We start from the raw sequence: 24943 nt of genomic DNA on the forward strand, positions 1-24943 counted from the left end.
TCAGGGCCCTATCAATGTCAATATTTTCAAATTTCTCCCTTCTCTGACCTACTGTATAATTTTTTTTTAATCTTAAAGTACTATAATATTGTGAATTGAATAGTTCATACTCTTTATTTTTAACATTCTAGCTCTTGGTGATTATTTCTCCAGGTAGATTATAAGCTCCAAGAGAGAAGTGGTTGTACTTTATCTAGCTTTGTATTTACCAAAGGGTTTTTACATAGCAGATGTTCAACATATATGGCTGTGAGGAGAGCACAGTGGATAGTGCTGGATCTAGTCAGAATCTTTGAGAGTTCAAATCTGAACTCAGATACTTCCCAGCTGTGTGACCCTAGGCAAGTCACTTTAACCTGTGTGCCTCAGTTTACTCAGTTAAATGAACTAGAGAAGGAAATGGCAAACCATTCCAGTTATCTTTACCAAGAAAACTCCAAAAGGGTACATAAAGAGTCAGATGTGATTGAAAAAACTCAACAAAATCAAGATATATTTGTTGGGTGAATGAACATTTCTCAAGTCTGTAGCACAGTGCCTATCTTATAATGGGTGTTTAATAAATAAGTGATTATCACCACCCATTCCTAATGGTTCATTCTATGGTTAGCTCAAGCATCTTTTTCTCCCCCTTCCCCCAATTTCTTCTGCTTCTCCACATGTCAGAGTTATAAAATCAATTGTCCTGGAATATGAAGGTTGGAGATGCTTTTGTTTAATTTCCTTAAATTTATGGAGGAAACTAAAGCTAGACAAGTGAAGTGACTTGACTAAGGTCACCAGACAAGTCAGTAGCAGAGCTGGAACTAAAACTGAGGTCTGTCATCACCAACCCAATTGTGGTGTGCAGGCTTAGATATCCGGTCCTCTCCTTTCAGTAGGGCACTGCCCCTCCTACTTCCTGCCCCAGAAATGGCTTTTATAACAAAATGATGGGGGGAAGGGAGTTGGGGAGAGGGAAGAGACAGGGAGGAAGCTAACAGGCTCAGGCTGCAATAATATTTTTTGTGATGCCAGTGACCTTTATACACAGAACACAAAATGGCAGAGAAGGGTTTGTTGGAGCTTTGGTGGAACTTGGTACAGAAGCAAGGTTATAAACAACAGGCAAGCCCAGAGTTGGCTGGCTTTTCCATCAGGCAGGGAGTAGGTCTGTGGGTGTTAAACACACCCATACAGAATGAAGATCCTATCTTCTGTTGCTCCAGGCCAGGGCTGTGTCCGCTTCTCCTATTGTTCATTGGGGAAAGCTTAAATTCTTCTGAGAATTGACGTGAACTGAATCATAAAATCACTGGATTGCCAGAGCTGGTAAGGACCTTCTAGCATTGAATGCTGGAGCTGGAAGAAGTTTTAGAACATAGAATGTCAGGACATCACTCATTTCTGCAGAGGAGGAAACTGAGGTCCAGGGACCTTTGATTCCAAATTCAGCACTTTCATCATTGTATCATTAAAAAAAAAAAAAAAAAAAAAAAAAAAAAAAAGTTTTCTATTTTAAAAACATATGCAAGGATAATTTTTCAACATTGACCCTTACAAAACCTTGTGTTCCAAATTTTCTCCTCCTTTCCCCCATCCCCACTCTTAGATGGCAAATAATCCAATATATGTTAGACATATGATATATTTATGTTAAATTCAATATACGTATACACATTTCCACAAGAAATATCAAATCAAAAAGGGGGAAAAATGAGAAAGAAAATAAAATGCAAGCAAATAACAAAAAGTGAGAATGCTATGTTGCGATTCACACTCAGCTCCCATGATCCTCTGTCTGGGTGCAGAAGGCTCTCTTCATCACAAGATCATTGGAACTGGTTTGAATCATCTCATTATTGGAAAGAACCAAGTCTATCAGAATTGATCATGGTATAGTCTTGTTATTGCCGTGTACAACCATCTCCTGGTTCTGCTTATTTCACCTAGCATCAGTTCATGTAAGTTTCCTTCTAAAATCATCTTGCTGATTGTTTCTTATAGAATAATATCTTCATTATCTTCATATACTATAACTTACTCAGCATTCCCCAACTGATGGACATCCTTTTAGTTTCCAGTTTCTTGCCATTACAAAAAGGGCTGCTGTAAACATTTTTGTATATGTAGGTCCCTTTCCCTCCTTTGGGATATAAGCCCAGTAGAAACACTGGTATGGAGAGTTTGATAACTTTCTGAACATAGTTCCAAATCAGAACCACCAATAATGTATTAGTGTCCCAGTTTTCCTACATCCCCTCCAATATTTGTTATTATCTTTTCCTGTCATGTTAGCCAATCTGAGAGGTGTGTAATATAGTGTAGATTACAAAATTCTGAAAGTAAGATGGGCTTTAGAATTTAAGATGCTAGCATTTAAAGGAACTTTAGGATTTAGAATAGTAAGACAAGAAACAATTTTATATGATGGTGGACTAGCCAATCAGGGCCCAGTCCTTGGGGAGTGCTATGTGAGTATAATCTCCTGGCAGATTATATATGGCATTGGTAATATCCTCTACCTCATTTTGAGCCAAAGTTGGAGGCCTTGCTATATCTGCTTTCTAGCCTTGAGTGACTAAGGGACTATGAAGTGACTAGTAGTATTCTAATTGACTTAAGAACCGGAAGAATTAATGACTAACCAGAATGGTGTTCAAGTCAAGTCAACAAGGTCTACTGAGTGTCAGCTATTGTGCTAAATGTTTCAGAATACAACTAGAAGTAAAAAGAAAGTTTCTGCCTTCAAAAAGCTTACATTCTAATGAGTTAATATGACAAAAAGGGGGAGGGCTGAAAAGTGGGAGAGGTACTCCTCTGAGGAGGTGGGGAAAGAAGTCAGAAATCAGAAATTCTAACAGACTTGTGATGGAGAGAGCCTCTAGAGAGGACTGTCTGGACTGAATGTTGATCACAACATAGTATTTTCACCTTTTTGTTTTTGTTATTGTTTACTTGCTTGTTTTTTCTTTCTCATTTTTTCCCTTTTTGATCTGATTTTTCTTGTGCAGCATGACAAAAGTGAAAATATGTATAGAAGAATTGCACATGTTTAACATATATAGGATTATTTACTGTCCATGGTAGTGGGTAGGGAAAGGAAAGTAGAAAAATTTGGAACACAACGTTTTACAAGGATGAATGTTGAAAACATTATTTTGAAAATAAAAAGCTATTATTTAAACAAAACAGTAGAGCCTCCAAGATAAACGAGGCAGGGAACCTGTTTGGTTCCGGGGGCCCATCCTAAAAAGGAAGGATCTAAGAGGAAATGACCAGTCAGAAGGAGGGGTCTCAGGAGTGGAAGGACTTTCCAGGATAAGAAGCCTGCTGAAACATAGAGAAAAAGGAGTTTGGAGAGTAGGTGAAGTTGGAAAAAGTGAACAAAAGGATTTTTTTTTTTTGGTATTATGATCCTCAGACAGCTTTCAAGAAGAGTTAATATCTGGCTTCAGAGTTAGTAGCTGGGTGACCCTCGGGGATATATGCCACTTAACCACTGTCTCTTTCAGTTTCCTCTTCTATAAAATGAGGATAATAACACCTATCTCCCCAAATTGTTGTAAGGATGAAATGAAACAACATTTGTAAAGGACTTTGAAAATCTTAATATAAATACTACTTATTATTCATTATGAAAGGGAACAGAAAAAAAGGCTGACTTGGCTGGAGCATAAAAGATGTAAGGAATAATGTTTAACAAGTCTGGGAAAGAAAACAGGAGCCAGATTGTGAAGGATCAAAAATGTCAAACAGAAACATTTGTCCTAGAAGCAATAGGAAGCTTAATGGGCATGGGGGCCAGGTGGTCTGACCTGCAGTTTAGGAATATGACTTTGGCAACTGTATGGAGAATAGATTAGAGAAGTGGAAATTAGAGTCAAGGAGATCAATTAGGAGATTATTGCATTGGTCTAGATGAAAGGTAATGGGAGCCACAGTGAGCATGGGGGCAGTGTAAATGAGAAGGGGAAGTGAAAAAGATTGGAAAGGTAGCTTCAATAAGTGAGGGAGACCAAAGAGTTGAACATGACTCCAAGACTGTAAACTGCCTAGAAGAATGGTGGGTACCTTGAAAAAATAAGCAAGTTTGTCAAAGAGGTATGCTTTATAGGAAAAACAAAGAGTTCTATTTGGGACATTTCAAATTTGAAATACCCATGAGACATTTATTTGGAACTACCCAATAGAGAGATGGTGATATGGATTTAGAGCTCAGGAGAGAGTCTAGGCTGAATATACAGAACTGAGAATCATTTGGATAAGGGTAATCATTGAATCAATGGAAGCCATCAATATGTGTAAATGAGATTACGGGCCAAAGATGGGCCATAGAGTACAAACATATGTAGTTATGTTAGAAGGGCTAGAGATGGGGGAAGATATATCAAATGAAACTGAGAAGAAATGTTCAGAAAAGGAGAATCAAGAAAGAGTAATGTCATGATAACCCAGAGAGGAATTTGAGTCCAAAAAGAAAAGGTAATCAACAATACCAAATCTTACTCAGAGGTTGAAAAGGATGAGGATTGAGAACAGGTCATTAGATTTTGACAATTAAGGGTTTAATTGTTCCATGGTTTAAAGAGAGGAGTTTCAATTGAATGATAAGATTAGTAATCAGATGTGATTGGAGAGGAAATGGAGGGGACACTATTGGCAGCTTTTTCTAGGAATTTGATTGTGAAGGGCAGAAGAGATATAGGGTGGTATGGCCAAATGAACATTTTTAAGGATGGAGAAAGGAAAGAAACAAGGATTTGTGATGTGACTCGTAAGTTCCAGGCACTGTGCTAAATGCTTTACAGATAAGATCAGATTTATCCTTATAGCAAACCAGGGATATAAGTACTATTGTTATTTTATACATGAGGAAACTGAGGCAGACAGAGATTGTACTTGGGTAACAGAGCACTATTAATTGTGTGAGAGCAGCCTCATATCTTCTCCTGTGCTGCCCAACTAGGCAGATGGAGGAGGAAAGAATTGGACAGATTTTTAGGGAGCAGGAAGATGAGAAAAGGGAGGCATGGGCTTATTGTAGGAGTACTTTTCCAGGGAAGGAGGAAAATGATAGGAACAAGAGCATAAATGGGGAGAGAATATGTGATTTTGGCAAGGAGAATCACCTCTTTATCAGACAGATTAATAAGGAGAAAATATTAAATTATATCGAGGGTTGAGGGAGAGATTTTTGTTGTTTTAAGAGAGTTACAATGAATGGCTTCAATCTTCTAAATAAAGAACAGGCACTATTGATCAGAGAAATGCGAAGTAAGGCAACTCTGAGGTATCACTACACACCTCTCAGATTGGCTAAGATGATAGGAACAAATAACTATAAATGTTGGAGGGGATGTGGGAAAACTGGGACACTGATACATTATTGGTGGAACTGTGAACAGATCCAGCTATTCTGGAGAGCAATTTGGAACTATACTCAAAAAGTTGTCAAACTGCATACCCTTTGACCCAGCAGTGTTTGTACTGGGCTTGTATCCTAAAGAGATATTAAAGGAGGGAAAGAGACCCGTATGTGCAAAAATGTTTGTGGCAGCCCTCTTTGTAGTGGCTAGAAACTGGAAACTGAATAAATGCCCGTCAATTGAAGAATGGCTGAATAAGTTATGGTATATGAATACTGTGGAATATTATTGTTCTATAAGAAACGACCAGCAGGAGGATTTCAGAGAGTCCTGGAGAGACTGACATGAACTGATGCTGAGTGAAGTGAGCAGGACCAGGAGATCATTGCACCTGTCAACAAGAATATACTATGATCAATTCTGATGACATGGCTTTCTTCAACAATGAGATGATACAAACCAGGTCCAATTGTTCAGTGATGAAGAGAACCATCTACACCCAGAGAGAAAACCCTGGGAACAGAGTGTGGACCACAACATAGCATTCTCATTCCCTCTATTGTTATTTATTTGCATTTTGTTTTTTTTCCCAGTTTTTTTCTGTCTTCTTTCTTGATCTGATTTTTCTTGCAGGGCAAGACAACTATATAAATATGTATACATATATTGGATTTCACATATATTTTAACATATTTAACATATATTGCACTTCCTGCCATCTAGGGGAAGGAGTGGGGGAGAAAGAGGAGATAATTTGGAACAAGACTTGGCAAGGGTCAGTGTTGAAAAATTACCCAAGCATATGTTTTGTAAATAAAAAGTTTTAATAAAAAATTAAATACAGGCAAGGTCTTTAATAGAGGGAGAAGGGACTAGGGTGGGAGATCTGAGGAGAAGCAGGCTATAGGAACTAAGAGAGAAAAATAGTTAAGCAAAAGGAAATTGTCTTGTGGTGGATTCAGGTGAAATTATGTAAATGTATTGTGGATCCAGTCAGTACCTCTGCATACTAATGCCTTAAATAGCCCAGTGAATAGAAGTAGCGGAAGTAGGAGCTGGGTGTAATACAGGTTTAGGCTTCTGTAAGTGTGGTGAATACCTTGGCTTCATTCTTCCAGAGCAAGATTACTATATTACCCTCTAGTTTCTAGGGGGTACCCTGGAGGAGTTAGGATATCTCTTCTCTAATGATATTATCTTTAATCCCCATTCTGCATGGTTTCCCTATTGTTAACTAGCAATCCAGTTTCATTTAATCAATTAACATCAGATTAACCCAAAAAACAAATAAAAATTTAAAATAGCTTTTACAAAGAGATATTTATCTGAAAAATATGGCAATAATGGAAATACATTTTTTTCCTCAGCACTTATATTGCCATTGGTCTCTGAAGAGTGTGGGCTCAGACTTAATGATGCTTCTACATAGCATTGATCCTGCCACTTTCATTTCCAAATTCAGCATCATTGCTGCATGAACCTTGGTACCTCAGGTACCACTTGGATGAATCCCAAATGTCGCTCAATGATGGACCAGCTGGCTGCAAACTCCAACCTCAACTCTGCTGCTTGTGGCTTATTCTCGGGACCTTAGAAATTCACAGGATCATAGACTCCAATCTTTTTTTACCTAAAACAAAAGAAAATACACAAACACACAAAATGCCATGGAAAAGAATCAAGGCCCATATTCACAGATCCTGAATAGCCTTGGATAGAGAGTGGCTAAGGCTTCTCCTCCCTCTAGAAAGATCTCTCCTCTCTCATCAGAATATCACCAGGCAGGAAGGATACACACCAAAGGGAAAAGAGGGCAGGTTCTATTTACCTAGTGCCTTTGAATGCCATTCAGACTAACTATCCAATCAAAACAGCTCTTCTTCATCTAGTGGTAAGCTTACTGGAACCCACTAATGCCACAACTTTGCAAACTCTAAAGTCCAAATGGGGATTGCCTCAGAGCCACTGTGCACGTGCTCTTGAGAACCGGACTCAATGGCCAGTCTCTCATTACACAAGGCATGAGGAATAATAAAATGAAAGGGCAAGAGATTTGCAAGTAGCAAACAGTGTAAAATTAGGGCTGGTAAACTAGCTTTCAGGCCTGGGAGTGGAGAGCAGAGTAGTTACAGCAGAAATCATGGTGGGGGAGTATATTGAGCGATGGGGATCATGGCAAAGGTGAAGATGAGATTGAGGGATGGAAGGATTGGAGGTCAGAGAGAGAGAATTCTCATAATTCTTGATCCACAAAGTGGAATACTTACTCTATATATGCAGAATGAGAGTCTGATCAACCTAGAATGTTGGAGTTCAAAGGCACTTCAGGACACAGAATGCTAAAGCTGAAAGTTAGGGTTGTAGTTCTGGATCTCCTGTGAATTTGCTGTGTGACTTGTCACACAAGCAACTAGGTCATTTCTCATTTTCCCCTCCATAAAACAAAGGTCGAACTCAGTGGTCCTCCATGTGCTTGTACTGGTATGATTCCTTGCCTCACTGCCTCAACCTGTCTCAGATTTGCTACAGGCTCAATCACTCCATTTCCCTACTATTCTGAGTATTCCAGGGGTATCTTTGACTCGGAAAACAGCACTGAACTTCTAGGGGGACTGGCGGCTGTAGAGTTCTCCGTGCTAAATTAGAACAAAAGTTACACTCCTCATGTTGATTTGACAATGGAATAATTTGAGTTCCCCACCCTCATCCCCACCCATGTAGTTCCTGGAAAGCAGAACCAGGGTGTTAGTCACCCAAAGTATTAGCCGGAGGGAGGAAAATCATGGGTTCCAGGTCCAAAAACAGAATTTGAGAATTGGGAACTTTTTGTTCTAATCCAAAGCATCCCAGGCAGGTACTTAATTTCTTGGTTTTCCAACCTCCCCATCAGTTCAAGACCAAAATCTGCAAAATCGAGAGATGAAAGCACTCTCCAAAGGGCAAAAGAGCAGGTCTCATTCTTTCTAGGGTGTGGTAATGAGTGGACAGTGTTCACAAACAGGTGCACGGACCCTTTCCAGCTCTCCATTGTTGACACATGTGTTAGATTGAGTAACCAAGGTCAGAATCTGGCTCCATTTTTATTGTTCTCAAATGATTCCTGAAAAAGTCATCATTTCCATTCCCTGGGCATGCTGGGAGTTTCATCTAAAGTCCCTGAGACAAGCAAAAACATACCCTTCTTTGGAAGATTTCTAGAAAAAGAGATCCCTTTTCCTCTCCAATAACACACCCCATCGAGGTAGCAGGATGCAGAGAGTCAGGCTGAGGTGGGAGTCAGGAAGACCACAATTTCAAATTCCATCTTTGATATTTATTGATTTCAAGACCCTGAACAAGTCACTTGCCTCAAAAAGTTCTTTATCTAGTAGTTGGTAGATAAGACAAGATAGGTAGACTGACTACAATTTGTGGTGGGATATTTACAACCTATTCCACGATCTGATTCCTTACAGAAAACTCCTCTTTATCACACTGAACACTCCTGCTTCAGTTTGGGCTCCCTCCAAGCTTTTGTGTCCTATGTAGAAATAGAACAGTCAGAAATAATATTTCATCTTCAGATAACTGGGGATCATTACTGTGTCCTCTCAGCCTTGTAGTTTTCAAAGTCACTGACCTCAGGCAGAAAGAGATGGAAACAAAGGTCAGATATAGTAAGAGAATCTGAGTAGGGAGCCAACTTTTGCAGCTGGAAGAAGAGAAGAATCAAGGAAAGCTTCCCAGAGAAGGGGGCACCTGAGCTGAGCCTTGAGAAAAGAATTAGAAAGACAAAAATGAGGAGGTTGTGCATTCTAGGCATGGCAAGTAGCCTAGAAAATGGATGATGGTTGGAGGTGGAATGTCAAGTTCAGGGAACAGAGATTTTAATTTGACTAGACCAAGGCTTCTTAAACTTTTTCTACTTACAAACCCTTTTCACCTTAGAAATTTTTATGTGACCTGGAGTATTTAAATAGATATACAAATTGAACATTTACTGATAATAAATCATAATTTCACCCCCCCACACACACACACACATTCAGTTAGAAGATCCTATATGGGGTTGTGATGGGAGCTGGACCACAGAGTGGCAAAAGGGAGGGATGTGAAACATGGGAGCCATATTATGGAGGATGCTAGATGATAGGCTTTGAACTTATCCAAAGCCACTAAGGAGCTACTCAAGGGTCTCAGTCAAGGGTAGGGAAATAGATGAGTTTGATTTTTATGTAAAGAATAGGTTGGAAAGGATCAAGATTGGCGGTAGGGAGAAGAGTGAGGATGCTGGGACAGTCCAGGTAATGATTTACTTGGCTGGTTGGTTGTTGTTCTTCGTTTTCAAAGAGGACCAAAATAACATCACTATGTTAGAGTTGAGTTACAGTGTGTCTAACTGGCTGACCAGACCAATATGAGCTCAGAGTGCTATGCCCCAGGTTGGACACAAATTAATTTTGTGTATCTCACATTTCTTTTGGGCTAATTCAATTCTGCTTTGCTTATAGAGCACAGCAACTTCTCTGAGGAGGGCACGCCATGCTGGGCGATCCTGTGCCAGTGTCCCTGAATTGGGACAGTGGCAACATGAGTAGAGAGAAGGAGAAAGAAGCTGTCCAAATAGAATTCAAGATGGCAGATTCATGATCTATTGAATGTGGGAGATGAGGAAGAGGGACTGGATTGCTTCTCAAGATTGTCTCCCACAAAACTGGAAATTAGTATGGCAGAAATTAGATATGGATCCACACTTAACACCATATACCAAGATAAGATCAAAATGGATCCATGATTTAGGCATAAAGAGGGAGATAATAAATAGATTAGAGGAACAGAGGATAATCTACCTCTCAGACTTGTGGAGGAGGAAGGAATTTATGACCAGAGGAGAACTAGAGATCATTATTGATCACAAAATAGAAGATTTCGATTACATCAATCTAAAAAGTTTCTGTACAAATAATACTAATGCAAACAAGATTAGAAGGGAAGTAACAAATTGGGAAAATATTTTTAAAAACAAAGGTTCTGACAAAGGTCTCATTTCCAAAATATATAGAGAACTGACCATAATTTATAAGAAACTGAACCATTCTCCAATTGATAAATGGTCAAAGGATATGAACAGACAATTCTCAGAGGAAGAAATTGAAACTATATCCACTCACATGAAAGAGTGTTCCAAATCACTACTGATCAGAGAAATGCAAATTAAGACCACTCTGAGATACCACTACACACCTGTCAGATTGGCTAAGATGACAGGAACAAATAATGATGAATGTTGGAGGGGATGTGGGGAAATTGGGACACTAATACATTGCTGGTGGAGTTGTGAAAGAATCCAGCCATTCTGGAGAGCAATCTGGAATTATGCCCAAAAAGTTATCAAACTGTGCATACCCTTTGACCCAGCAGCGCTACTACTGGGATTATATCCCAAAGAAATACTAAAGAGGGGAAAGGGACCTGTATGTGCCAAAATGTTTGTGGCAGCTCTTTTTGTTGTAGCTAGAAACTGGAAGATGAATGGATGTCCATCAGTTGGAGAATGGTTGGGTAAATTGTGGTATATGAAGGTTATGGAATATTATTGCTCTGTAAGAAATGACCAGCAGGAGGAATACAGAGAGGCCTGGAGAGACTTACATGACCTGTTGCTGAGTGAAATGAGCAGAACCAGAAGATCACTATACACTTCAACAACAATACTGTATGAGGATGTATTCTGATGGAAGTGGAAATCTTCAACATAAAGAAGATCCAACTCACTTCCAGTTGATCAATGATGGACAGAGGTAGCTACACCCAGAGAAGAAACACTGGGAAGTGAATGTAAATTGTTAGCACTAATATCTGTCTGCCCAGATTGCATGTACCTTCGGATTCTAATGTTTATTGTGCAACAAGAAAATGATATTCACACACATGTATTGTACCTAGACTATATTGTAACACATGTAAAATGTATGGGATTGCTTGTCATCGGGGGGAGGGAACAGAGGGAGGGGGGGTAATTTGGAAAAATGAATACAAGGGATAATATTATAAAATATATATATATATATATATATATATATAATAAAAAATTAAAAAAAAAAAAAAGATTGTCTCCCACATTGCTTCATCCCTCTGGATTTCAGGGTTTGTATTTTTGTTTTGTTTTGTTTTTTGTTGTTGTTGTTGTTTGTTTTTACTGTAAAATAAGGGAAATGTAATGAGTGGACTCTGATCTCTTGTACTCTTAATCTATGACTTTATGATCCTAATTCTGTGTCCTTGACATTATAGTTTCTATTACCTGAATTATACACCTGCATTTTCCTAATGTCCTTCTCTTCCCTGTCCAATTTATCTTACTATCCAGTTCCCGATTCTCAGTCTGTTTGAATACTATTTTACCTCAGTCTCTGATTCTTTTTAACCTCCCCATTCTAGATTTTCAATTGTAGAATCTGCTCCTAAGTAATAGAATCCATAACAAGATATCCCCTTTTATTCACATCTCTCTTCCCCACATATCAGGGAAAAAACAAAACAAAACAAAAACCTCTGCATCTCTGGACATTCTAATTTTCTATGCTAGATTTTGCAAAGGGGAGAATTGAAATAAGTGATAAGTGATTTATGGTATGTGGCCATGCAGCTAGGAAGAGTTTGAGGCTGGACTTGAACTCAGTTCTTCCTGACTGCAGATCTGTGTACTATGGTACCACCTACTCACCTCTGACCTATCATTACCTTAATATAATAAATGTTTGTTTAATTGTCAGTCACATTCCAATGGTTATCTGATCTAGACAAAGAAAACCTAGACCAGGAAGTTATAGAATAAAGAGAGCCTTAGAGATTATCTAAGTCAATTCCTCATTTGATTAAAAAAATAAATTAAAAAAAAAAGACACTGAAACCAGAAACAGGAGTGGCTTGATGGAGTCACATAAATGACTAATGGTTAGAGCACTGAATTTGGAGTCAAAAAGACCTAAGTTCCAGTCCAGCTTCAAATACTTAATAGCAGTGTGATCCTGGGCAAGTCACTTAACTTGTTTCTTCAATATAAAAAAGGGATGATAATTATAGCACTTACCTTCTTTTGTAAAAACTACATAAATTATTGATGATGATGATGATGATGATGATATACCTACTTAGAGACGTGTATGATAAAGGTACCTCAATGTAGATTAGCTCTCATTACTTCCAATAGAAGTGAGAGTTGCTAAAACAAACTTTATTACACTAGTACTTTTTCCAAGAAGTATAGTAACCTCATACTGTATGCTCTTCATACCCAATTCTCCAACCTAAGTCTCTTGGAAGTATAGCATGCATCATTTTCAAAAATACTGACATCTACTGCTTTTATATGATAGTTATTTTTGGATAGATCCCTCCTGTCCTACCTCCTTCCCAGTGAACTTTCCCTCAGAAGAAAAGGTAAGGGAAGACAGGTCTGTAAAAGTAGCCAACATATCGCCACATCGAACCACATTTGCTTCATATTCTGTAGTTTCTCACTTCTCTAATGAGAGGAGCCAGATGCTTTTTTTTTCCTTTTTTATTCTGGAGGCCAAGATCTGTCACCATGATTATACATCAAGACCTGACAAAATAGGAAGACTCCTGACCTTCCTGCTCTCATCTCCCTAACCCCAACCTACAGGCACCCATAGTGTCTGCCCCTTCCAGGTATTTGAAGTGGAAGTATAGAGCTGCCTGGTATAATGAACCTCGAGGCCAGGCAAATCAATGTGTTCCAAGTCTGGGAGTGTTTCCTACCCCAGCTAAGGTATAAAGAGCTCACTGTGACTAGGGCACAAGGGTCTAATTATTATATATATCGTGGTCTTCTTGTGGTTGCTGACCCCTTTATGTGGCCCAGCTTGTGTGCTTGGATTTTTAATTCTTAGAATCATACAGTGTTAGATAGGAAAGGAATTTTATTATTATTATTGTTATAGTTTTTTAGTTACAAAACACATGCACAGGTAATTTTTCAACATTGACCCCTGCAAAACCTTCTGTTCCAACTTTTCCCCTCCTTCCCCCCATCCCCTCCCCTAGATGACAGGTAGTCCCATACATGTTAAAAATGTTAAAGTATATGTTAAACACAATATATGTATTCATATTTATACAGTTATCTTGCTGCACAAGAAAAATCAGATCTAGAAAGAAAGAAAAAAAAAACTTGAGAAGGAAAACAAAAATGCAACAAACAATAACAGAAAGCATGGAAATGCTATGTTGTGTTCCACACTCTGTTCCCAGAGTTTTTTCGCTGGGTGTAGCTGGTTCAGTTCATTACTGCTCTATTGGAACTGATTTGGTTCATCTCATTGTTGGAGAGAGCCACATCCATCAGAACTGATTATCATACAGTATTGTTGTTGAAGTATATTATGATCTCCTGGTCCTGCTCATTTCACTCAGCATCAGTTCATGTAAGTCTCTCCAGGCCTTTCTGAAATCATCCTGTTGGTCATTTCTTACAGAACAATAATATTCCATAATATTCATATACCACAGTTTATTCAGCCATTTTCCAATTGATGGGCATCCACTCAATTTCCAGTTTCTGGCCACTATAAAGAGGGCTGCCACAAACATTTTTGCACATACAGGTCCCTTTCCCTTCTTTAAGATCTCTTTTGGATATAATCCCAATAGAAACACTGCTAAGTGTCAAAGGGCCTGCACAGTTTGATAACTGTTTGAGCATAATTCCAAATTGCTTTTCAGAATAGTTTGATTTATTCACAATTCTACCAACAATGTATCAGTGTCCCAGTTTTCCCACATCCCCTCCAACATTCATCATTATCTTAGGAAAGGAATTTTTGTTGTTCAGTTAACTTTATGACTCCATTTGGGGTCAAAGATACTCAAGTGGTTTGCTATTTCCTTATTCAATTAGTTACAGATGAGGAAACTGAGGCAAACAGGACTAAGTGATTTGCCTAAGGTCACATCTCCAGTAAATGTTTGAGTATAGATTTGACTTCAATTCTCCTTGGCTCCAGGCCCAGCTTCTTCTCAGCTGCCTTATCCATTATTTCCCCTTTAGCATTAGTCCCTTACTTCTATGTTTTAAGTGTATATGTATAGAATGACAGTATGTTTCACTATTTTCTGGGGCAATTATCCATTTAAACAATTATGACCAAAAGCTCTCAAACTTTGCATATTCTTTGACCAAGCAATGTCTCTACTGGGCCTGTATCCCAGAGAGATCTTGAAAAAAGGAAAATAACCTACTTGTGCAAAAATGTTTCTAATAGCCCTTTCTATAGTGGCAAAGAACTGGAAATTGGGTGGATGGATATCAATTGGGAATGACTAAATAAGTTATGGTCTATGAATGTTATGGAATATTATTGTTGTGTAAGAAATGACCAGCTCGATGATTTCAGAGAGGTCTGGAGAGACTAATGATGAGTGAAATGACCAGAACCAGGAGATCGTTATACATGGCAACAACAAGATTATATGATGATCAATTCTGATGAACGTGGCTCTTTTCAGCAACAAGATGATTCAGGCCAGTTCTAATGGTCTTGTGATCGAGAGAGCCATCTATACCCAAAGAGAGCCTGTGAGGACTGAGTGTGGACCACAACATAGCATTTCCCTGTTTTGTTGTAATTTGCTTGCAATTTGTTTTCTTTCTCGTTTTTTTCCTTTTTGATATGATTTGTGTGTGTGTGTGCAGCATGTAATAAGTATAGAAATATGTATAGAAGAATTATATATGTTTAATATATATTGGATTACTTGCCACTCCTAGGGGAGCGGAATAAGGATAAAGGAAGGGGGGAAAACAATTTGGAACACAAGGTTTTGCAAGGGTGAATGTTGAAAATTATTTCAGCGTGTGTTTTGAAAATAAAAACCTTTAATAAAAAAAGAAATTATCACAGAAGAGAAAATTTAGACGTGGAAAGGACTTTAGAAGTCATAGAACTCAAACCCTTCATTTTCCTGATGTCCAGACAGGTAAATTGACCTATCCAGGGTCACACAGACAATGTCTACAGCAGCATTTGAAGCCAAATCTTCCTGACTGCAAATCCCATACTCTAGCCGCCATGCTAATTACTGTGAGTTCCCACTTTAGTCAGATGGCATTCACATTGTTGCTAGAGTCACTGTCAATTGTTCTTCTGAGTCTGATTATTTCATGCACATCTTCCCATCTAACCCTAAATTTCCTACATTCGCCATTTCTTGATGAATAATCCTGTCTTATTAAATTTGCAGAACACAATTTGTTTTGTCATTCTCCTATTAGGGAGGAAAGGAATGGGGGAGAGGGGGCGGCATAGAAAGGAATGGGAAGGAGGCAAAAGGAAGATGGAAAGTACGCAGGCTAGGCAGGCCAGGTGTGTTTTTAAAAACAAAAACAACCTTTTAAATCTCATGATGTAGGATCAGTTTACTCCCTCTGTTTGATTCCAGGCTTCCTCTCCTCACTAATCTGTTGGCTCTTTCATCTGTGAACAGTTCCCAACCAAAATGACTTAAGAGAAAGATGGGGGAGGAGAGAAGGAGAGACAAATGGAAATACAGAGAAAGAGATGGGGAAGGGGGGAGAGACAGAACGATACAGAGACAGAGAGACAGGTAGACAAAGAGACAGAAACAGAAAAATACAGGGAGACAGAGACAGAAAGACAGAAATAAAAGGGGATAGAGATGGAGAAAGAGAGAGAAAGATAGAGATATAAGCATACAGAGAGAAAAAGAAATGGGAGAGTATAGATGGAGACAGAGAGAGAAAGACAGAAACAGACACAGACAAGGACAGAGAGAGAGAGAGAGAGAGACAGAGATGGAGATGGGGAAGGAGAGACAGAGAGATAAAGAGAAAGAGAAAGAGAGGGATAAAGATAGAGAAATACAGATACAGAGAGACAAGGAGACAAAGAGACAGACAGGGAGGTAGAGAGAGACAAACAGAGACAGAGACAGACAAAGACAGAGTTACAGAGAGATACAGAGAAAGACAGAAACAGGAGGAAAGAGACACAGAGAGAAAGACAGAGAGATACAGAGAGGCAGAGAGAAATACGGGAAGACAAAGAAACAGACAGGCAGAGACAAACAATGAAGAATGGAGAGAGAGAAAGAAAAAGAGAGAGTCAGAGACAGATAGAGGGAGACAGAGATAAAAAACAGAAAGAAAGAGAGACACGGAGGGAGGGAGAAAGAGAGACAGGCTGACAGAGATAGAGACAGAGACAGACAGAAATAGAAAGGCTGTAGAGGGAGGGTGAAAGATCCTCTGAGAGCCTTCTCTGGGATGTGTTCATTTCTTTTTGGCTCATTAGTGATACAAATCATGTTCTAAACATTTTCTGGCCTCAAATGTTTATTGAGCACCTACTATGTGCACAACCTCATACTGGATATTCTGGGAAAAGAATAAAGGCAAGCAAACCAAGTCATCTAGTTTTTAGAATGTCTTTCCAGGTCATTTTTACTAGTTCATCTTCCTGTGTCCCTTATGGCTTTAAGGACCTTATCACTCACTCCTTGACATAAACTTAAATAAATTTTTGTGGGAATTGTGGATATTTTGGAGGGAGACAGAGATTTATACATTCCCTTAACCTCTCTCTACTCTACTTCTTAAGCAAAACCTAAAACTAAACATCTTATTTTCCATCCAGCTTTCCTAGGACTTCTGAATCTCCCCAGAAGAAGTAAACAAACCAGTTCACCTAGAAGGTTCAGAAATATTAAGGTCCCAGTTTTAATTCTTCTGGGATTCCCTCACTTGCTTTTCACTCCACCACGTACCTGTCTGCAGGATCTCTCTCTTCAGGTAGGATCCTGGAAAATCTTATTCAGGCAAAGACCAAATTGAAATTATGATCTTATGAAAGTCAGGGACAACCCACCTAAGTCAAGAGCCCCTACATGATCCAGCCATCATTTTTCTTATAAGGAGAGACAGAGAGATAAGAGAAGAAACAAGGGAATCATTTGCTATGATTCTTTGCCTAAACATAGGCCAGCAGACTAAATCTAGGGATGACTGGATGCATTTAGGGGTGTGCAGCAGAAGAGAAAAAACCCTTGGGTCTGATAATTCCCCTGGATGAACTAGAGCTCTGAAATTTAAAATTTTGTAAATTGAATTTTTGGAAGAAGTCAGTCAGGATTAAGTGACTTATCCAGGGTCACACAGCTAGTGTCTGAGGCCATATTTGAACTTATATCCTTCTGACTCCAGGGCCAGTGCTATCCCCTGTGCCAGTTAGCCTCCTGAACTGGAGTTCTATTGAGAATTTTAGAATTAGAAGAAATCTTAAAGATAATAAGATTATGGATTTACAGTTGAAGAGGCTTTAGGGAGCACCTGATTAAGCCTCCTCATTTCCTAGATGAGGAAAGTGAAGGTCAGGGAGACAAATGACAAGGACACATATTTTTATTCCCATCTTACAGATGTGACAAGTCATCTAAATTTTCTGAGTCTCAGTGTCCTCATCTGCAAAATGGTGAGAAATATACACATAGAACTTTATGGCTTTAAAATAGGTATCTTTATAATTCAGGACTTAAATACATGAAGCTTTGTATCCCCATCCCCATCCCAGTCCCTGCTCCATGCAAATCACAACCCCTCCATAACTTAGTGGCTGAATAATTTATCACTTTGCACCCAATCTAGTAAGAAGGCTCTTTGGAATAGGAATCAACTGGTCTTTAGATGTCAGGTACCCAGTCTCCCACTGGACATTTCTCAAAGTCCCATGGTCTGCTGGGATATCCCTCAAGATTCAGGATCACATCCACAGAATGATAAGACATCATAGACACTTGACAATTTAAAGATGTGAATTGATTTTAAAAAGCATTATTAAAACTCATTGATTGAGACTTTTACTCTCCTTCCCACCTAAAATTTTGTACTTTAGGCAGCTTACCTGCCTTGCCTACCCATAGATTTAGTTTCAAAAACAAATATTTTATTTTTACAAATAAGGAAACTGAGAGTAAGTGATTTTTTCAAGGTCACATGAGAGGGGGAACAGAAGAGAGAATTTTCCCAAGGGGAGAATAAGTTCAAGTAAATATCAAAGTCTTCTTCCACTCTAGCTGTTTTCTGATACTTCCCTTGGGAAGGAAACTCACCATCTCTTCTGTAACCCCATCTTTATGGCAGCTGTGAAATAAGCACTCCCCAAGAGTCAGAGGACCTAGGTATGGATTCCAGCTTTATTGCTGAAAATAGCCTATTGCAAATCCTAAGACCTGTGCAATTCTGGGAAAGTTTTTCTCTCTCTCAGTCTTATTTTTTTCTTCTGTAAAATAGGGATAATAAAGTTTGTACTACTTAATAACTAGAATGTCTACAACACGCTGAAGTTTAAAAGCACTTTCTTCCTAATGGCCTCATGAGGCTTAGGGCACAATGCTCAGGGAGCCTGCACAGTAATTGGTTAGAGCTGGATCAGAATATAACTTCTGACATATATATTCTGACATATAAGTCATTGAATTCCTAAGTCTCAGTTTCCAAATCTGTGAAATGAGAATAACAATATCAGCAACCTCACTGGGTTATTGTGAGGGTCAGATAATACAATCCATATGAAGTACTTGGTAAACTTCAGAGCACTAAATATTGGCTATTATTGTGATTGCCATGATCCCTCTCCTCGCCCAGCTTTGTATCCTCAGAATCCTTCTTCTAGTCATCTATCTCCTTTCCTCCCTACTCCCCAAACCCATCCACAGCCAAATCTTCAACAATGTCTCCTTATAACCTTCTTCACATTTTCTCTCTTGATTCGCCTGTCCATTCCCCTGGTTCTAGTCCTGGAATCACACCAAAACTGGATTATTGTACTTGTCTCTTAATTGGTCTCCCCACATCCAATCCATATCTCTGGGCAGCTGCCAAGATAATCTTCCTATAAGTCTAAAAGACTCATGATGGAAGATATCTACATCCAGAGAAAGAACTATGGAGTCTGAATACAGATCAAAGCAGGCTATTTTCACTTTTTTTCTTCAATTTTTTTCTTCTCTTTGTTTTCGCTTCTTCTTTCACAATATAACTGATATAGAAATATATTTAATATGATTGTACTATGATAGCCTATATTAGATTGCTTGTCATACTGGAGAGGGGGAGAGTAGGAAAGGAGAAAAAATTGAAAATCAAAATCTTATAAAAGTGAATGTGGAAAACCATCTTTACATGTAATTGAGAAAAAATAATATTAAGTGGGAGGTAAAAAAACTAATCCAAGGCATTGAACTATTGCCTCTGGAATGATATTCTGATTCTTTCTCCTGCACTGAAAACTCCCCAGTACCAGATTCGGCTCATAGCCTCCTCTTTACTACATTCCAGTCAAATCAATCTACAAGTATTTAATCACTGTGTCCCCTGCACTGCATTAAATCCTGGCTTTTTTCTGAAACTCACACCAACTATCTGCCATCCAGGCTGTGATCAGGCTACGCTTAAAATGCAGCCACTTCTTAGTGTCTCTCCTTGGAATTCTTAGCTTGAAGGCTCGATTCAGGAGTCACTTGCTATAGAATTTTAGGTACATGATATGCAGGGGTTCTCAAACTATGGCCTGCGGGCCAGATGAAGCCTCTGAGGACATTTATGTGGCCTGCTGGGTTATGGCAAATGGACTGAGGGGTGGAGACAGAGTGTGAGCTTTTGTTTTTACTATAGTCTGGCCCTCCAGCAGTCTGAGGGACAGTGAACTGGCCCCCTATTTAAAAAGTTTGAGGACCACTGAATTATAGTGAATAGAGTTCTGGGCCCAATCAGGAAAACCTGAATTCAAATCCTGCTCCAATAGCTATATTGTCTTGACAAGTTACTTAACTGTATTCTGCCTCAATTTTCTCATATGTAAAATGGAAATAATAATATCTATTCCTCAGAGTTGTTATGAAGATCAAATGAGATAATATTTGTCAAGGTCCTGGCACATTGTGGTTATTATATAAATGCTAGCTATTCTTTTTTAACCATGGATGAAGCAAGATATAGTAGATGTGTTTGGTGCATTTGGAAGGAACTCCAATGGCCATTTAGTACAGTGTATAAAAAAGCATCAGTGGAACTTACCTGATTGGTAATGCTTTGAATTCTTCAGTGAGGAGAAGGAAAGGGAGGGGAATCCATTACTTCTCCAGGCATCTATTCCACTTCTAGACAAACAGATCTGAGTTCCATTTCTGTTATAGAGGTGGCCATGGGCAAATCACTTAATGACTCTGGAGTCCCAGTATTTTTATCTGCAAAATGGCAGCAGTAAAAGGAACAGAAAGTAACCTCACAAAGGTTAAGGTTCGAAGCACATGCAACATGATGTCTGCAAAACACTATAGAGATATCAGCTACTGTTCTCTGATTCTCCTCACCTCCTCATTGTTGTTGTTTGCTCCCTCCTTAAATTATATTACACTGACTTTGGGGACATGTGGGAGTCCTTCTAGTAGACTGTAATCTCCATGAGGGCAGGACTATTTAATCTTTTCTTCTGTAGCCCCTGTTCTTAGTCAATGTTTGTTGATTGATTGATTGATGGAGGGTAGGGGTTGTTTTACATTATATCTTTGTATTCCTAATGCTTACAGAAGGCATTGCCCATATAAGGTGTTTACTACATATTTGTTATACAACTGTGTCAGATACAGTTAGCTTATAGAATCTCATTACCATCCCCTTTCCTCAACTTCTTTTTCTCTGCAGATTTAATTAGACACGCCTACTATATTATAACAATTAGCTTAGGAGGAATATATAATGACCTCTTATACACTATCAAACTAAAAGTTAGCGGTATGATCTCATTTACACAGAGCCGTAATGAAAATTCCTGACATGCAGGCAAAAGTTTGTTTCTCAGCTCTAACTTAAATTAGAAGTCAGCAGGTTTATTTTTGTCTGAGGAAAAAAATCAGGATATAGGAAATGTTTAGATGGAAGAAGTAAACAAAATATATTGGAATGTTTATGGCTTGATAGAGCAAGTAAGTGGAAGGGACTTTGGGGAAAAAACTAACAATGAACTTCCCTCATCTCTTGAAGAGGTTAGTACAACTGATAAGTTCAGCCTTAGTAGAAGGCCTTAGCCTTCTACTCTGATTAGTCACTAGGAAGAGGCCAAGGGTTTCTCACCGTCTCCTTTCTTGCCATTGCTTCTGTGATGCTGATTCCTGCCAGCTCCACTCATCAATTCTGGGCAGGAATGGGAAGGCTGTCCCCCACAGTTGATATCACTGCTCTTTCTAATATATATACATATATATGTATGTAATGTGTATATATATATATATATATGTATATATATATATATATATATATATATATATATATATATATATATATATATATATATATATATATTCCGTCCTTTCCATCTGTTTCAATTGTGTGTCCCTTTAAGAATTCTGGGGCAGGATTTAATTTTTTCTTCATGATCAAAGATCATGGCAATTCCAAATTGTTCTTAGGGCTCTTAGGATTGGACAATACTTATCCCCCTGAACTATAACTCCCAGGATGACACTTGGTTCTCAAATTTCTATTGCAAATATGAGCTTTTAGTACTCCTTAGAAATAGGGGAAATATAACCACATGGGCTTATTCCTTAAAAATCAAGGAGGTTATCTTTATTTGAATTTTAGTACTGTGTATACCTGAAAAGAAGCATCAGTAGAACTTACCTGATTGGTAATGCTTTGAATTCTTCAGTGAGGTGAAGGGAAGGGAAGGGAATCCATTACTTTTCCAGGAAGCTATTCTACTTCTTTCTCTAGAGATCTCTAAGAGCAGACATCTGGTCTTTCTGCATCTGTCCTCCTTCTGTGGAACTCAGTAAAAAGTAAAATGGGAAGATGAAGCAGAATAGTGTGATACATAAGGCAGTCAGTGGGCTTGAGTCAGTAAAACCTAGTTTCAAATCCAACCTCAGATTTATGACCTTCATGGCCCTATTCTCTGCCTCAGTTTTCCCATCTGTAAAATGAGGTGCCCTTTAATTGATGGCCTCTAAGGTCCCTTTCAACTGTTAATCTGGGATCCTTTATTTTAAAAAAAATTAGGGGAGGGGTCTCATGTTTGCTCAAATTTTCCTTTCCTTACTTTAGGTGACCTTGCACAACCCTCCCTCCATCCAATCCAACAATCCAACTCACTTGCATGTCACGGCATCAGCTCCCTGATGTCAAGGCCAGGAGTGAAGGACAAAAAATAACAATAGGCATGTGCTCGCTTCCAGCTGACCTTGCGGAAGAGAATCTTGCCTCAGATTGTGCCCCAGGTAGAGGATTTTATTACTTAGAAAATGGGGTTCCGCCTGCCTACCTGCAGAGTGAGTGCTGAGAGGAGCCATAAACATGCTTTAGGGAAACCTGGGAAATGATTCATGAGGCAAGATTATAGGAACTAAATCTGACGCGCTAGTTTGAGTGATGACTAAGGAAAGGGCCGATAGCAGCAGAGCAAACGTGCCTCTGGTCTCAAAATATCTAGGAGAGAGGGTTGGAAGGAGGGGGTGGTGCATGATTCCTGCCAGGCTGGGGGGCACCGGAGAAACACAGAAGTATCTCAGGGCTCTGCTTGAATGCCGGGCACAGTCTCCCCAAGTGCCCTTTTATGGGCGAGGAGAACTGAGGCAGTGAGCTAATGGGATGGGGCTTAGCTGAGATCATCCATAGAGCAAGCAAAAAGTAAAACCTCCAAGCTGCCTCTGTAGTTAGGAGTAATGGAATAAGAATTTAAACTGGACCCTAGGGAAAAATTCCTGAGGGTGAACAGTCTTCAGGGACAGGGACTATAACAGGAGGGCTTCTTAGGAGAGGGGGCAGGTCTGAAGGGCTCAGAGAAAGTAGCTTGTCCAACTCTGCCATTGTATGTGATGGGGGAAACTAGAGCCCAGGGATAAGACAGTGTGGGGCCACAAAAGTCACAAAAACCTGCTTCTTTCTCAGACATTTATTGTGGAACTCCAGACTAATAGCTTTGTTTCCTTAGCCTAAAAACTCCCATTTCACAGGGTTGTTGTAAGGTTTAGATGAGACAAATAGGAAAAGCATATTTTGAAACTTTATATCGATGTCAGCTTTTATTTTTCTCATCCTCATTATTATTATTGTCTAAGATTACATAGTTGGTGGCAAAGCTGAAACTCTGAACTCGTAACTCTTGCCTCCTAACTTCAAAAGAATGATAATAATTGGTCATGATTTTATGGAATTTAAGAATCTACTATGTATCAAACTTTAGAGTAGGTGATGAGGAAACAAAACACAAAAGGATACAAAAGGAAGAAAAAAATTAGAATAGTCAGGGAGGATAGATACAAAACTATAACTCTTTGCAGATGATATGATAATAAATATAGGGAATCCCAGAGATTCAAAGAAAAACCAATAGAAATAGTTAAGAACTTTAGCAAAGTTGCAGGATGTTACCAACAAAATCCAGTAGCAAGTGGTAGAAGGAGAAATTCCACTTAAAATAGCTACAATAGCTACAGACAATATAAAATACTTGGGAATCTATCTGCCAAGACAAACCCCAAAACTATATGAGCATAATTACAAAACACTTTTCATACAAATAAAGACAGATATGAGCAATTAGAAATATATTGCCATTGAGTAGGCTGAGCCAACATAATAAAAATGACAATTCTATTTAATTTAATATACTCATTCAGTGTCATATCAATCAAACTATCAAAAATTATTTTATAGAGCTAGAAAAAAATAACAAAATTCATCTGGAAGAACAAAAGGTCAAGAATGTCCTTTTGTTCTTCCAGATGAATTTTGTTATTTTTTTTTTTTTTTTTTTGGTCAAGAATGTCAAAGGAATTAATGGAAAAACTCATGAAAAAAGATCTCAAAGTATATTACAAAGTTCTCATTATCAAAACAATTTGGTACTAGTTAAGAAGTAGAGTGATAGATCAGTAGAATAAATTAGACATACAAAACACAGTAGTATATGGCCATAGTAAACTAGTGTTTGACAAACATGAAGATCCAGATTTTGGGGATAAAAACTCACTATTTGACAAAAACTTCTGGAAAAGTAGAAAGGAATTTGGCAGAAACTAGGCAGAAACCAATAATTCACCGTGTATACCATAAAGTCAAAAGGAACATGATTTAGACATAAAAAGAATGATATGAGCAAATCAAGACCGTGTAGGATTAGTTTACCTGTCAGATCTGTGGATAAAGAAAGACTGTATTACCAAACAAGAGAAAGAGAGCATCACATAATATAAAATGGGTAATTCTGATTACATTGAATTAAAAAAAATCGTACAAACAAAACCAAAGCAGCCAAAATTAGAAAGAAAGCAGAAACAGGGGTGGGGAGGATGGGACATTTACCATGTTTTTCTGATAAAGTTCTCATTTCTCAAAAATATAGAGAACACAGTCAAATTTATAATGCTATAATTCATAAAGAATATGTACAGAAAGTTTTCAGATGAAAAAATCAAAGCAATTTATAATCATATGAAAAAGTGCTCTAAATCACTATTGATTAGAGAAAAGCAAATTAAAATAACTCTGAGGTACCATTTCATAAGTCTCACTTAAG

The 24943-nt window shown here is 38.5% G+C and overlaps 1 long non-coding RNA gene across 1 annotated transcript; it reads right to left on the reverse strand.

Annotated features, from left to right (window-relative positions):
• Positions 1-6197: 6197 nt before the first annotated feature.
• LOC141555770 (uncharacterized) lies at positions 6198-23672 on the reverse strand. Its single transcript, XR_012486339.1, has 4 exons — positions 22519-23672; positions 22048-22186; positions 20443-20612; positions 6198-6978 (listed from the first exon to the last, which is right to left on the reverse strand). It is a non-coding gene; the product is annotated as an uncharacterized LOC141555770 (long non-coding RNA).
• Between the last annotated feature and the right edge of the window lie 1271 nt (positions 23673-24943).

The sequence above is a fragment of the Sminthopsis crassicaudata genome, chromosome 1, assembly GCF_048593235.1.
Source record: "Sminthopsis crassicaudata isolate SCR6 chromosome 1, ASM4859323v1, whole genome shotgun sequence".
NCBI lineage: Eukaryota > Metazoa > Chordata > Mammalia > Dasyuromorphia > Dasyuridae > Sminthopsis > Sminthopsis crassicaudata.